Raw genomic sequence first — 15,347 nt, 5'->3', positions numbered from 1 at the left:
TGTCCCCATTTGTAGCTCCAATACCCCAATTCCTAGAGGCACAAAGAATCCCCTGAAGCTGGTTCGCTCACAGGAAACAAATCCTCTTGGCAAATAGAAGGGGTCTGCCCACCACATTTAACAAACTCTCATAATATCAGCAGAACAGAATAAAATGCGTCAGATTGTCCCTTCCCCCTCACTCACAACCACAGTCACAGAAGGCTTGATTGTTTTTGATTTGAGTTTTTTTTGTAGGCACTAATGACCAGAGAGCACTATGGGTCAACATCCCAGGGCAGTTAGCGAGATCAACAAAAAAACAAAATAGGGAATCCAGAAGGTCTTTAATTTCCTTCTAAAGGACAACAATGTGCTTATGTTGTGCATTTCCTGGGGTAAGGCGTTCCAGAGGGGAGGAGCCAGTACCTGGAAGGTGCAGCCAAAGAACTCTTTTTGTCTGTAGGGGGGCACTGTGATTAGAAGATAGTTTGCCAATCTCGGAGTCTGAACTGGCTCATGCCTGGCCATCGACGGTCTAGTGGTTCATCATCAACATAAACAGCCCACGGCCGCGCGTTAGCGTTCGGAAACTTTTGCAAAAATACAAACGCAAAGGATGTACACACCACGGTCTCTAGTCATTAAGTACGTTTTTGAATATAGAGAACGGCGCACCGTTTTTCACCCACAAATGCCACTGGTCTGTGAGACTAAACCTTGTTTGGTTGTGTCATCCTGTTTTCTCTAGTCAGATTGTGACGGGATCTACCAAGTCTTTGTTGAATACTCCTTCCATGTGAACTGCGGCAATATAAATGTACATATTGCCGCACTGTATACTGTATATATTGCCTGTTCTCCTCTTTTGCTTTGTATATACTTCCATTGTCAATTTGTACATTTTATATCTTGCAACTAAGCTTCGCATATTCTTGTAAATGATGCGCCCTGATACCTCTGGGTATATCTGCGCATTATAAATAATAAAGCAAACAAACAAATGCACTAAGACCCTCACAGGAACTGGAGTTAAGGTAATTACTTGTAATGCAATGCCTTACATTTATTATTATATAAGAGACACAGGCCGGTCCTTTTGGGAAAAGTCAGCCATGCATAATCAAATAGCTTTCTTCAAAATAAAGAAACACCTTTTTAGATACCATCTAGGGTGTTTTGTTTAACGCATTTATACGCAAAGCTCTAATTTGGTAAGAAAAATACATGTATTTCAAATTCAATAATTAGAAATTAAATTGCTGCATTTAGATACAATGTTGCAAAAGGCCAATAGGAGAAATTGTAGATATTTATTCCCCTTCTCTTTTTCTCTCAGCCATACCAGAGTTGGGATAAAAACCCTTAAGAATTAAGAAATGTCATCATCTTTACTTCAAATGATTCCCCACATGTCACTAAAGAAATTGAAAGGTTAGTGATGATAGCTACAAATGCCATATAAAGTTACAAATTGTTGAATGATTTTTAGATAATGTATAGTGTTACCAATACGTATTTGTTTTTTTGTTTTTTTAGATCTCCATACAATGGGCTACTCGTAATTCATCTGCTCCATCACACAGCGTCCTGAAGACGGGTCCACCGGACATTGCAAACCAGATTGAGTCGGCTGCATACAGTCTTAAGTCTCTAGGACCTAAAAACACATTTCAAGTGTCGACCAAGTCAAGGATAACCATATAATAAGAAGAGGGTTGATCAATTGATCTAATTGTCTCTCTCACTTCCCTACTAACCTCACAAATTCAGTTGTGATAAGTAGAATTGTTTTGAGTCATTGTGGTTTCTTTCATTCTGGTCCAACAAGGCCATTGTTTATATTTTTAAGGTTATTCTTTAACAATTGAACATCTTGTATACACTAATTAAAATATGTCAATTCTTTTACACCTTTGTTTAATATACTTTATAAACTTAGGTTTGGCGACCTTTGTAAGCTATCGAAACATAATACATGTCACTGAGGATGGGCAAGGATCACTAGGGCCTTCGGGTGGAATTTGCAAATTCATGATTAAGAAAAATCTTGTTTGTTGTCACAGGGTGAAACGTGAAGTTACAAGGAGAACAGCTAGCTTCAACAGTGGCTCTCTCTTCATCAAGATTTGCGAGTCTGTGATCTTGTTAATGAAGAAATGTTGAAGTTTGTTGCAACCATAATTAGATGGCTGCTGTTCAGGGTTGGTTGACTGGGGTGCAGAGTTTGTAAAAAGCATCTTCACTGAATTTGCTAGGAGTTGTGGTAGATTATTTTGGCAGCTAGTAGCTCTGTTTTATAGCATGTGCATAGCAATTTGAGGTCTGACATTTGCAAGTATGTGGGATTTGTATTCTATATTCTTTCTGCAGCATAGACTTTAGATCTTAAAATGAAAGGTTATTTGGTACATCATATCATGTTGTTCTTGGCATTTCGTGTGTTCCTAGTTATGTTTGGAGCAACTAAATCCAATGTGGAGGTGATACATTTGTTGTAAGCATGGTCAAGTTTGGAAATTCTGGCACTGTGATCAAGAGAGTTGATCCTTAAAGATAATTCAGCTGCCTCCTTAAGTGAGGGCATATCGCTTAGTCTGTGGCAACCTTTTCAGGTTTAGGATACTTTGTTTTGCGAGATGGAAACCATTATATTAAAGAATCAGTAATGATGATCAGACCAATCAATTTGATTATCAGGAATGTTACTAATGCAGATGTTTCTTGTTAAGATCCAGTCGGAGGTGCACCCTTTAATATGGGTGGATGGGGTGATATTTTGTTTGAAGCCCAGATTGTTAAGGGTTGTAAAGAGATCACAGGCCATATGGCCTGATGAGTCCTCAAACACTAAGCTGAAGTCACTGAACATGGTGGTTTTCTTTAAAGGTTTTATTGTGGGTAGAATTAAGTCTAGGACTGCTTCTGCAAAAGTCTGATTGGTGGCGGGGGCGACCTAGGAGAAGCATATTTATGTGAGGATTGGTGTTTGCCAGCTTAGCACTTCGATTGTGACATCAAATGATGTTCACACAAGTAAACTTGCAATAGAAAAGCTGTGGTATGTATACAAATGGCCTATATTGAGGACAACATCATTGAAATGCCAAGGGCTTTTGCCCTCCGTTTTACTAAAATTCACTATTTTGAACTATTGCATGTAATTCATATTTTGTTCAGAGGATTTCTGCAACTCGAAGGGATGAGATAGAACAACATATTGTTGGACAAGTGCAGACACAAAATGGTCTATTCCCCACATACGGTGGAATCCTCTTCTGCACTGCCTGGATTTAGAACAAAGTACACAAATATATCACAAAAGCAGGACGGTCAAACGGCCAGATTCGTATAGAGACAAAAATTGCATCATGTAATCTGAGTAGCAGTTTCTTCATGAAGGAGGAATCCATTAAGACCCATAGGCAAACTCATTTGAGACAACTCACAGAGCCTGCCCGCACACTCAGTCAAAGGTCTTGAGAAAGGTTTACCAAGGATGCATATAAGTGTCCACCATGGCCTTTTTACGTACCTCAAAACCATTCTCTCAAGATTGAAAAAGGAATATTTTGTTGTAAATCTACCCTGAAATAAAGCTTGTAAATCTGGGAGGAAATTTGCTGACTCTACCAAGTATTCCCGCATGGTCAATAATCTTTTGGCATAGTTTTTTTGCAGGAAAATGTATCAATGTTTTCAGGCAACAACATGCAGGCTCACCCCATTTTAAAAACACAGACCATTGTGCTGAAAGACCACAAGAAGAGACAAAATCACTGATTGCCATTGTAACAATTATCCCCACCCACCATAAAGAGAGAAATAGTTCTGCCTGGGTCGTGCGGCTTGATTGAATATTATTTCTTCTAAAGAGTGACTAAATAGTCTAGAATTTAGATTTTGTTTTGGTTAGTTAACTATTTCAGGCAGCAAGGGTGGTAGGTGGTGGGCAAAACCCGATTGGGGGATGTTTCAGGGCGGTTATGTTTGCATCACTAAATATGGATTTCCCAGCCACACCCCTGACTACTATATTCCGAAAGATATTAGATTCCATCCTCTCATTAGTCTCAAGACCCTAGATATCTAAATAATCATGTGCTCAAATTCCTTAATTTCCACCAGTCTTTGATAATCCCATGGATGTTCTGCCCATGGACCTAACAGATCGCATCCAGGTGTGCTTTCTCTATTTGCCATTCTCTATCAAACAAGGTGGCATCCTGCGAGTCTTCTTTTAGGAATCAATATCCTACAGCCAATTTCCACTATCTCCAAAGGGAATGAAAAAAGTGTGTGCTCGTTTAGAATCTCGTTCCTCGAAGTCACTACTACCATGGATGATAGAGCTTCAGGGTTACGGTCACATGAAGGGGAACACAGTGGAGCCAAACCTTTATGGACAGTTTTTAGTAGATCCTTTTCTCTGCAGATTTAGGATTCCTTGTTAAAGATTTAAGATGTGATTGTCAGTGGCTACTGGTCACTTTGCAGAATCTTACACCACTGCTAAGGGTACATTACAACAATAATATACATAAACTAAGACAAGGCATATCACATATATTTAGGTAGCACTTGCCCCCGAGTAGGTTGAGACAGTGACCTATGTGGGAGCCTCTGGTGAAAATGCAGGAGGACACGTGTCCATTTGTCTTGGCAGGAGAGTCCATCCACGTTCTGCATGTGGATTAGAAAGTAAAGCCTCTTGGATGCCATAGGTGTCTTTCATGACTCAGAGTTTCATCATTGTGATAACCTATTAGTTTAGTTTAGTTTATTTATTTGTACCGCGCGCCGAACCCTGGGGTAACTGGGCGCCGGAGACTTAGAGACAGTTACAACATGGCAAAAATATACAATACAGACTGTGATAAAACAACAATAGGTGTAGCAGACCGGGTTACAAGGTGGTCAACAGAGACATGCGGAGAGGAAGTACATTAAGCAGCGTTTTTGTTGGAAAGCCATGTTTTTGTTTTGGCTCTAAAAGTCCAAAATGAGGGTTCTGCTCTAAGGTTTGGTGGCATAGCGTTCCATAGTTTGGCAGCTAGGACCGGGAAGCTGGCGCCACCTGCTTTTTTTAGGGAGAATTTGGGAACGGAAAGGCAATGTGAGTATGGCGTTCTTGTTGGTCTAGTTGAGGTGTGATTGTGGAACTTGTCTGCCAGGTATTTGGGTGCGTCATTGGAGCGGCATTTATGGACGATGACGAGGGATCTGAGAGTGATTCTGTCTCGTACCGGGAGCCAGTGAGCATCTTGTCTGAAGCTGGAGATGTGGGCGTTTCGTGGGATACTGAGGGCGGCTCTGATGGCATTATTTTGAAGCACCTGTAGTTTGTTCAGGTTGCGTTCTGATGAGCCGAGAAAGAGGGTATTGCAGTTGTCAATTTTTGAGAGCACTAACGCTCTGGCTAGTGTAATGCAGCTGGAAGGTGATAAGAAAGGTTTGCAGGCGTTGATGAGCTTATTGGTGTAAGCTGTGGATGAGGCTGTGGCGTTCACCTGTCTTTTGAGCGAGAGAGTAGAGTCTAGATAAACCCCAAGGGTTTCGATTTCTTTGGCTACTGTGATTAGGTTACCGTCTATGTTGATGGACGCGTAACGGGGGTCTAGTTTGTTTAGCCGTGGTTGGGAGCCGACAAGAAGGAGCTCAGTTTTCTCGTTGTTGAGGCATAGACCGTGCTCTGCCATCCAGGCTTGGATCTCCAAATAAAGGTTGTTGACTCTGGTGGAGTCCTCATCGTAGCACCCTGATAGGGTGATGAGAACCTGGGTATCGTCAGCATAGTTTGTGTATGTGACACCCAGATTATCTAGGCGGTCAAACAATAGCTTAGTGAAGATATTGTATAGGGTCGGCAAAACGCATGAGCCTTGAGGAACGCCGCAGGTGATAGGGACAGGGAGTGCTGATGCCCCCGGGGAGAAGACCCGGGTGGTTCGGTTGGCTAGGAAGGACTGGATCCAGGCAGTCGCCTGGTTAGAGAAGGCCGCTGAGGTCATCAGATGTTCCGTGAGGATCTGATGGACGACGAGGTCGAAGGCAGCTGATAGATCTAGCAGTAGGAGAATGGCTAGATTACCCTTGTCCTTTGCCTCGTCCATCTGGATTTTTAGGTCCAGTAGGGCTGACTCTGTTCCATGCCTTGGCCTGAAGCCGGATTGTCTGAGACCCAGGAGGATGTTGTCTTCCAGGTGCTTCTGTATTTGCAGGTAGGCCACTCTGTCTAAGATCTTTAGGATGTAGGGAACGGTGGTGATTGGCCTGTAATTAGTTGGGTTATTGGGGTCTAGATTAGGTTTTTTTTAAGAAGTGGCATGACCCAGGCCTCCTTGAGGCTGTTAGGCACTGAGCTTGATTTGAAGGATGCGTTGATGAGGGCTGTTATGAAGGGGGCCAGAATGTTGGCGCTTTCTTGGATGATGGGAGCTGGGCATGAGTCCCCTTGGCATCTAGAGGGCTTGAGGCCCTTAATGATGCTTTCTACTTCTTTAGTGGAAACTGGTGAGAAGGAGAAGGGGGGGCAGGTGGGTGTTTTGGGGGTGGTTGACGGTGGATGGTTTGTTTTTTTGGCTAGGCTGAGCTTTTTCTGTTCGATTTTGGATTGTAACATGGTGATTTTGTCCGCTAGGGCTTTTTGAATCCTCTCACACCAATCTGCATCTTTCACACAGGTTTCAGCCAGTGTAGGGGGGGGATTTGAGTTCCCTGAGGATATTGAAAAGCTCTTTTGTTTTGGATTTGGCGCTCTCAATTCTGTTGTCATAATTCTCTTTTTTGGCCTTGAGGATGGCAGTTTTGTAGGTGGTGGCTGCTATCGAGAGTTGAGTTTTGTCGGAGAGGTTGGGCGTTTTTCTCCAGGTGGCTTCTGCGGCTCGTTTGGAGTTTCGGAGGATTTTTAGCTCTGGTGTGAACCATTTGTTCATGTGGGCTGCCGGTTTGGCTTTGGTGGGTTTGAGTGGAGCAATGGTGCCTACTGCTGATTCTATCGTTTTGTTGTAGAGGTCAGCAAGTTTCTCCGCATCTAGGTTGGCATAGTTTGTAGGGGTACAGATATTGTCTATAAGTGGGCGGAGGTTTTGTAAGGTAATGTTGCGGTTATTTCTGGTGAGGGTTTGGGGGATGGTAGGGGTTGGAGTGTTTGGTTGTGATTTCCCTTGGATGGAGAAGGAGATGGCGTGGTGGTCAGGCCATGCAGTTTGCTCGTTTTTTGTGATGGCCGTAGAGCAGTTGAGATCCGCTAGCCAGTCCAAGGTCCTGCCTTTGTTGTGGGTAGGGTCTGTGATTCTGAGCTTGAACCCTAGTTGGGAGATGGTGCTTTCCAGGGAGAGCGCATTGGTATCGTTTGGGTCGCCGAGACCGAGGTTGAGGTCACCAAGTAGGATAATTTGAGATCCTGTTTTGGTGTTGGTGGTCAAGAGGTCAGATATCTCTTCCTCAAATGTGGTGATGGGGCCTGGAGGTCTGTAAAGGAGGTGTAATAGTATGGTTTGTGTAGCAGAGAGTTGGAGCTTGGCTGACAGAAGTTCTGCAGATCGGAAGCTGGGCGGAGGGGTTAATCTAAGTCCAAGGAATGTTTTAGCGATGAAGGCTACTCCTCCTCCTTTACCTATGTCCCGGTCTTTCCTTAGTATTGAATAACCTTCTGGGATGGCGAGGGATAGGGCTGGGCCTGCTGCTTGATGCAGCCAGGTTTCCATGATAGCCAGGAAGTGTAGGTTGTTGACAGAGATGAAGTCTGTGATATCGAGCGCATGGGCGACCAGGGAGAGGGCATTGACGAGGGCGCCCTTGATTAGTGGCTGTTCAGATGTGCTCAAGGGGGCTGTTTGGGTGATGTTCAAAATTTGAGCGGTGTTCGCTTGAATGTGTGTGGGATGAGAGGAGTGTCTTTTGGCGAGTGTCTTGGGGGGTTATGAACCTAGAGCCGAGTCTCAGGTTTCTGTCTTTCAATGTGCATGGGTTCCAAGGAGTGGGCGGAGCAGCAAATCGGCAGATCCATTCTATGGGACTGAGGGTATCAGGCTGGTCAATATGTTGGGCCTCCAAAAAAAACCATAGTCGAGGTGTATGAGGGATGTTGGGTTGGGAGTGATTGCGGACGGGGTTTGTGGCAGGGCGAGTGTAGCCGTTAAGGTGAGCGTGGCTAAGTAGAGGTTTGCCATGGGTGGTCAGAGTAAGACCAGGATGTAGTTGGGTGAGGTTGACTAGATGGTAATAGAGTAGTTTGAGGTGAAGCGGGAGCCGACTGGGTCGGGATAGGCAGGAAGGCAAGTAGTCAAGATCAGAATAGGTACAATGGGCAGGCACAGTGGTCAATAGACCAGGCACAGAGGCTAGCAGATAGGCACATTCACAGTGGTCAACAGACTAAGACACGGTGGCTAGCAAATAGGCACATTCAAAGGTGAGGCACAGTGGTCAACAGACTAAGGCATAGTGGCTAGCAAATAGGCACATTCCAAACTGAGGCGCAGTGGAAAAGTACATGCTAAATGTCTGAATCATAAGCTATAGCGCAGGTTGTGGCTCGGCTAGAAATAGATATGAGGTGTAGGTCACATATATTGAGTATACATGTCACTGATATTCGGCACAGTAGGTTGTAAACAGAAATCAAATATTAGAGAGCAACAGGCTAAATGCGTATTTCAAATGTTAAAGCATAATAGGCTATAGGCGTAGCTCAGATGTTAGGGTACAATGTACTGGATGCATAGCTAAGATGAGTGCGCAGTGGTCTAGGTACGAGACTCACGTGGGGCAGATTAAGCTAGATACACAGCTCATGTAAAGGGTACAATAGGCTGGAGGTGGACTCTGATGCATGCACGTTAGGCTAGATACGACGACTCACGTGTTAAGACACTGTTAACTCGATACACATCTGAGATGGTCCACAGGGCACTGGACAGCATACCTGGCTCCGGCTCAGACAGCTCACGACAGGCTCCTCGGTGCCTTCGACACGAGTGCTGGCTTTCGCCTACCGTCGGAGAGGTGGGGTGGGGGGGGTATGGCCGAGTGCCACCAATCAGCAGCTGCTTGTTTGTATTGCTATTTCGAGGTTTATGGTAGTTCAAGGGTCGTGGTGAGGCATGGTAGATGCCTGCAATGGTTCCGTTACAATACAGCAGCAAGAAGGATATGAGGCGAAGTGTCCCGCGCCGCGCTGCCGGTGCGGACAGGTGCAGACAGGAAATGGCCTTGTTCCTTGTGGGCCTTTGTCTGGGTGGGCCGGCTTCCGCCTCCGGCTCGCCGTGCGGGCTTAGAGCTCTTCGCACAGCGGTTGCTAGGCAACCAGGGTAAACAACTATTGCTGGATCGGGGCGGCGGCCATCTTATGATCTTCGTCTCCTCGTGGTGGATGGGCGCTTCATGCAGCGCTGGCCTCTGGTGCAGGCAGCACCAAAGGATCATGCCACAGGGGGTAGATCACCGGCTCAAAGCTCCGTGTGCTGGAGCGTATGAGCAGAGCTGCTGGGCTGAAGTCCAGCTGCCCCTGCAGCACACGATCTCCGTCGGCAGCACAGTGCTGCTGGATGGTGCAGGGCTCCTGCCCTGGAAGAATGAGTGCAGCTGTAGGTGCAGACAGGAAATGGCCTTGTTCCTTGTGGGCCTTTGTCTGGGTGGGCCGGCTTCCGCCTCCGGCTCGCCGTGCGGGCTTAGAGCTCCTCGCACAACGGTTGCTAGGCAACGAGGGTAAACAACTATTGCTGTATCGGGGCGGCGGCCATCTTATGATCTCCGTCTCCTCATGGTGGATGGGCGCTTCATGCAGCGCTGGCCTCTGGTGCAGGGTGAAGGCAGCACCAAAGGATCATGCCACAGGGGGCAGATCACCGGATCAAAGCTCCGTGTGCTGGAGCGTATGAGCAGAGCTGCTGGGCTGAAGTCCAGCTGCCCCTGCAGCACACGATCTCCGTCGGCAGCACAGTGCTGCTGGATGGTGCAGGGCTCCTGCCCTGGAGGAATGAGTGCAGCTGTAGGTGCAGACAGGAAATGGCCTTGTTCCTTGTGGGGCTTTGTCTGGGTGGGCCGGCTTCCGCCTCCGGCTCGCCGTGCGGGCTTAGAGCTCCTCGCACAGCGGTTGCTAGGCAACCAGGGTAAACAACTATTGCTGGATCGGGGCGGCGGCCATCTTATGATCTCCGTCTATTAATTTATTGGCGATTTATATAGTGCCAACTGAGGTCACGGCCACTTTGTGGTTCCTACAAAGAGGTAACAGCAATTTATTTTTTGCAGTCCTTGGAAGCAAGCAGATCAGAAAGTGCAGGGAAAGGAGAGTTGACAAGAACAGTAGTGTCAAAGTGCAAAGGGAAGTGCAGGTGATACGAAGAAAGGTTTTTGTCGGAGCTGAAGGGTCAAAGCGAAGAGGGGCAGCGACAGGGGTAAGCTAAAGCAGAAGTGATAGCAATGCCAAAGAGGAAGGGCTGGAAGGAATTGAGGAAGTGATTTAAAACAATGTTTTAGAATTAGGTAATGAGTCCAAAGCCTTTATTAAAGACACATGTCTTAAGTCTCTTTCTGAAGTGCAGGTGATTTCCCCTCTCTTTAGCTGCAATGGCAGGTCATGCAGTACGGCAGCACCTGGGGCTTGCAGGGATCTTTCTCCAAGCTTCTTCCTCCTGAAAGGAGCAACAACCCAGTGCTATTCTGGGGAGGATCTAAGCAGACTTGACAGGCAGTAGGCCTTGGTGTTATGCCTAAAATAGGTTAGCCAGAATCCCTAAATGCTTTGTGAATGATACACAGCAATATGAAAACCTCCAGTAACTATTACAAATTCAAGCATGCACGCTGCCCACATTGCATCATTTATCTCCCTCCATGTAAGGAGAAAGGCCTACATTTAGGAGACTGATTGCTAGGCCATTGCCCCTAGGGACCTTCAGTTTGACTCACAGGTGTACAGAGCATTATCTTACCACTCCCTGGAGAGAGATGGCGAGTTCCTTACCTAGGTGACAAGGTCACCACCCACCTTTAATCTTTCCTGCTTAGTCATTGAAGTAGGCTGGATAAGAACTGAGAAATCCTGGCTGTCATGTGGATCCCTTGTGTGGATCTGATGTACACACACTTAATTTAATACCTTAATGTATCTTAGCCAATCACTGTGCCTGTCCCTCCAATGCTTTAGATATTCCAAGGCAACAGTTGGAAGGCCCTTCTTGCAGAGTGAAGCATAACAATTAAAGCCATGGGGGAAGCACCACAGCAACACATCAGAGATCCACTGCACCAGTAGGAATGGGAAGGAGGTTGGGGTTGGCCTGTAACACTTCATTATGAGCCGTTATTGGTGAATCACAAAGATGCGTCCAATTGGCGCAAAAGAATGTTGCCAGGAATCATGTAAATGTCAGCGTGAAGACATGGGAACCTCAAAGACTCTTATTCCTGCGTCTGCCATTTCAGGTCTATGAACCAAGAGGCTAAGGCACAACTTCATGTAGGTGACAAAGTGGGAAGTACGAGAGAAGCCGTAGGTTCAAAGAGTCTTGGTTGAAGGTGTTAGGGACAATCAAAATGCTGTGAGCTGTGTGTTTCTGAAGGATCCTGTAAGACTTTCTAATCACATGCACTGAAATTAGAACCGCTATTTTCTGATGAAATGCATTTGCTGCACAGTGGGATTGAAAGTGCTGAACACCTCTTACAAAGAATCAATTGCCCAGGTCAGAGATGGGTATTCATTCTACTTCAGCAAGGCCACTGCAAAACGTTTGGCGCAAATGTGTTAATTTCATTCTGCAGCTACTAAAACCCCTGACCAGTACCTCCTAGTTTGGAAAAGAAAGAGGGATGCTGGTTTTAAAGTACAAAGGTGAATCTTTTTTAACAGAACTAAGAGGCATGGGTTGTAACTGTTACATGAGATGGAGCTACTACAAATGTTTATTCATTTGCTGTGATGAAGTTTCCTCCATGGCTCTGACGCTAAAGGATAGGGCGACTATGTGGGCCAGGTACTGCTACCCGTTAAGTGATACGGGAGATGGAGGTAGCATGGTGACGATCCCTTGGTCTACACCAATTCTCTTTAGGCACATGGAAGGACTTGTCACATCATATCATCAACAAGCCCTGGCCCTCTTAAAGGACCCAAAGGCATGCAAACAGATGCTTGCAGATCAAGGCGACATCTAAGCATCTTGCTTGGCAGGCTATTGTTCAAAGGCCTAGCAGGCAGGAAGCTCTGTTTGTAAATGCCAGAACACGCAAACTCTGAAGCCTCACTATGCGATCAGCTCCGCTCTGTGTAACTGACAGAGAGCATGCAGAAATACCAAATCCAAAATGGGATCACTTCTAGGCATCTACATGCTTTGCAGCCCCTTGTAGGAATCGGAGAGACCCACAACATTGGGCAAGAGCCACATATGAATTTGAATCAGCCAATCTTGTTCATCAAACAATTATCCCACACATCTGAGAGATAATGGGAGAAGGCCATAGGAAGAGGGCCCAGGCCTCTATAAATGATACAGGGTTTGACAAAAGAGTGTGGGACTCCAAATAGAAGGTGTCCGGTTAAAGGTAAGAATACAAAAGGGTTGAATGCAATAGGGCCGAGTACATTTGCTCGAAAACAAAAGGTTCGAATTTTTTTTTTATTATATATTTTTTTGGGGGTTTTCGTTTTGGTAAAAAAAAAGTGGTTTTTACCACAAAAACAGGGGTTGGGGGTGACCCCCCCCCCCAAAAAAAAAAAAAAATGTCAACCTTTTCTTTTCGAGCAAATGTACTCGAACCTATTGTATTTCGAACCTTTTGATTCAAACTTTTAACCTATAACCCAAATAGAACAGATGGCAAAGAAGGAGCATGTGTGAAGCAAGAGAATCGGAGTGTAGCTGGCTATTTGGCGGTGTCTGGATAAAATGGGAGAAGATTGTGAGTTTAAATGAGAAGGTGATGTGGAAGAGTGACATCTGAAGAGGAAAGAAACAGGTGAAGGAGAAAGTAGCGATGGAGGAGAGGTGGGGAAGTATAAGGAGTAGGTTGTGAGAGAAGTGGAGGAGGTTTAAAGTATCAAGAGGTGGTGAGATACCAAGAGGAGGTCGGGAAGGGGAGCATGCAAGATATCAAGAGCAGGTGATGAGAGATCATAAGGGAATGGTGAGATAAGTGGAGGAAGTGGAAAGAGAACAGGAGATGGAAAGGTAGCAGGAGGAATTGGGGACACATCAGAAGGGGGAGGTGAGGGAACCAGATGAGACTGCAAGAGCACAGGAGGAGGGGGTGACATATCTACAGGGGGAAGTTGCAAAACCACAGGAAGAAGATGTGGTAAAATGTCAGGAGAGGGAGGTGGAGGCAGTACAGAATCATTAGAAGGAGGTAGTGGTGACACTGGTGGTGCATGAAAAGAGCAGGCATAGCCTGGGCATGCTACAACAGGGAGGTATATGGCATGTCTTGTGGAACCGTCGTGTGAGGGACAGAAAGGAAATTAAAGTGGGGGGGCACATGGCGAGAGGATGAGGAGGTAATAGAAGTTCAGAGGGAGGAACGGCGCAGTCTTGGGGTAGAAGGGGAGCAGAGAAATGAAACCACGATGGAGGCACAGTGAATGTACCCAGCAGGGGGAGACAGGTGTCAGCAAGACTTGCCTAGATCAGAGCTACAAAGATTCTCCCTCCAACCCATCCAATCAGCCAAAGACCAATGAGAGGTCTAGGGGCTTAAGCTTGGTGACCTCTAGCCTTGTTACCATGCTTACCCAGGTCAGGACTTTAGCAAAAATCATACCCCGGGAATAAGATCCCATTGAGAAGGTGAAGAAGGAGATGGCAATGGCTAAGGGAGCCTTGGAAAAAAGTGCAGGGGCACTTAAACACCCAAGAGTGTGAGTGACTGAAACCCTCCCTAATGAATGGCTTTCTTACATTTACTTCCCAGAGGGCATCTCAGTGAACCCTCCACCCCAATGCATTGACTGAACTGAGAAGCCCCAATAGAGTTGTGTAAGACAAATCCATCTGTACAATATCCTAAGAAGTCCTTGATCCTTCAGCTTGGAGGGGAACATGCCATTTGCAGGATTAGCTAGTTAGTTCTGGACAACCAGCATAGTCGTCTTATTATATTGGATATTTTCATACAGCCAACCCCAGGGTCTATCTCCTCAGGTTCTAGAACAACCATTCACTTAACTTTGCTCTGTCTCACTTAAATCTGTCAAAACAGAAATTCCTCAGGTCAAAGGGAAAAGAGAATTAGTCTTTAAAAAAGTATCCCTTGGCAAGTACTATTCCTCAGTCAAGCTTGATTATGCACCACAAACCAAAGACCCTTGAGAAAAATGAAACAAATGTCTCTCAAAAGCAGGATATTTTCAAAATCTCTCTGGGTCTCTCCTTAGCATCACTCACAGTCTGCAAGTTTCTTGGTCCTGAAGGTTCTTATGAGTGTCTGATTCTCCTCTCATCTGGTCTCTGGTGACCCTCAGTGGACCGTTGGTGGATCATTAACTCCAGCTCTTCCACGCTGAAAATCCAACAGTGGCCGAAAGTTTGAAGTTCTCTCCAGGCCTTTGACCACCACAGCAGAAATTGTTTGGGTGGTATATGCCGGGAGAGAGGCTGACTGGAGGAGTTGTGGAATGTGGCCTACTCTCTGGCAAACTACCTTCTCCTGGGCTCCTATGCTGATTTGCTGGTATGCCGCCCTTGACTTCAATTCTTACAGCTCTAACGTATACCCATGCATAGGAGGAGCCTCCTCTACCAATAGTGTGGGGGCCACACTCGTCTGGCTCCTCAAACACTCAATGTGTAACACTGAGCTTGTACCTCCTCACACCACTCTCACAAACCTTGTAGGGGTGAGGGCTGCACATCCTGCACTGTTTTTAATCAAACTTCTGACCACTTTGGATTTTTCTACTCTACTGCCTTCTCCTTCTGGTCCTCCTTTTGCCCCATCCCCTCCTCAGGTCTTAAATTCTCATCCTGATAAATCACTCCTTCTTTCAAAAGCACCCCCTCTACTCCTCAGGTCTGACTCCTTCCTCCAGCTTCCCCCACTCCTTCTTCAACCTCGTCTCTGTTTCACCAGCCTCTCCTTTCTCCAACCAGTGTTAAACTTGCTGCTTCTCTTTCTTCAAACCCCCGCATCTTTGCTCTTCTGTGACCTCCATATAAATGTCTTTTTCTCCTCTCCATAGGCTGGGCTCTCTGTGAAGGACTGAACACGTGGATAATGTAATAGACGAGTGTAGGAAGGGCTGCATTCAGATATATGTTTCATTAGAGGTATTTTTACTTGGGGAGCACAGGCTTTCAACGTCCTTCTGTTTAAGGCTTCAAAAAGCCGCTCGCCATGCTTGATTTTCTCAGATCCCCCAA

At 45.9% G+C, this 15,347-nt stretch overlaps 1 protein-coding gene and 1 long non-coding RNA gene across 5 annotated transcripts in view; one reads left to right on the top strand and one right to left on the bottom strand.

The window, feature by feature from the left end:
* The window catches only part of LOC138528357 (uncharacterized), a 197,547-nt gene extending 195,657 nt beyond the window's left edge, over window positions 1-1,890 (top strand). For both annotated transcript variants that reach the window (XR_011284128.1, XR_011284129.1), the window contains exons 3-4: window positions 1,319-1,413; window positions 1,519-1,890. This is a non-coding gene — a long non-coding RNA (uncharacterized lncRNA). The remainder of the gene's footprint in view (window positions 1-1,318; window positions 1,414-1,518) is intronic.
* Window positions 1-15,347, bottom strand: part of ATP8A2 (ATPase phospholipid transporting 8A2) — a 3,773,191-nt gene that overhangs the window by 2,251,969 nt on the left and 1,505,875 nt on the right. The gene's annotated exons all lie outside the window — the stretch shown is intronic.

The sequence above is a fragment of the Ambystoma mexicanum genome, chromosome 7q (genome assembly GCF_040938575.1).
Source record: "Ambystoma mexicanum isolate Mex_15411 chromosome 7q, UKY_AmexF1_1, whole genome shotgun sequence".
NCBI lineage: Eukaryota > Metazoa > Chordata > Amphibia > Caudata > Ambystomatidae > Ambystoma > Ambystoma mexicanum.
Note: the sequence above shows the minus strand (reverse complement) of the source record. Positions and strands in the feature narration are given on the sequence as shown.